Here is a 687-nt window from a genome sequence, read left to right as displayed (position 1 = left end):
GGTAGGGCGCTCCCTCCGGTCTTGTGGTTGGCTCGGGACTCTTCTGGCCCAACTCTTTTGCTTCAGGGACTTCTTTTGGTCCACAAAAAATCACCGTAAATTTTTAGCTCATTTGGACTCCGTTTGATATTCCTTCTGTGCAAATCTCAAAAACAAGAAAAAAACAGAAACTAGCACTGGGCTCTAGGTTAATAGGTTAGTCCCAAAAATCATATAAAATAGCATATAAATGCATATAAAACAACCAAGATGGATAACATAATAGCATGGAACAATAAAAAATTATAGATACATTGGAAGCATATCACAGTGCTGCAAGATGAAGAAGTGGGAAAAATTCCCCAGCTCGGCGAACATGAGAAGCAATCATGCCCCTCGCTCAAGGTGTCTAGTGATACCGTCGCTAATCATCCGGGGCTACTACCCGGTATCAATCTTGGTGATTACGTGGGCAATGATGTATAGTTTGAAACGACTGAGGTAGTAGAAACCTTTAGATATGAGCACGAGAAGCCTCTCGTCAAACCTGATCAGCTCCCAATCTAACAGCTGTGATGCGAAGATTGCATGACTGGTACTTGGCAAGCTGCAGGAAGAATGGGACCAATAGTTTGATGGTGAGAATTAAAGATGAGCACGACCTCATTGGAGTCGACTTGATGCCTATTGAATTTGTGGAATTATTTT

The sequence above is a fragment of the Triticum dicoccoides genome, chromosome 7B (assembly GCF_002162155.2).
Source record: "Triticum dicoccoides isolate Atlit2015 ecotype Zavitan chromosome 7B, WEW_v2.0, whole genome shotgun sequence".
In the NCBI taxonomy this organism is placed as follows: Eukaryota; Viridiplantae; Streptophyta; class Magnoliopsida; order Poales; family Poaceae; genus Triticum; species Triticum dicoccoides.
This window is presented reverse-complemented; position numbering follows the sequence as displayed.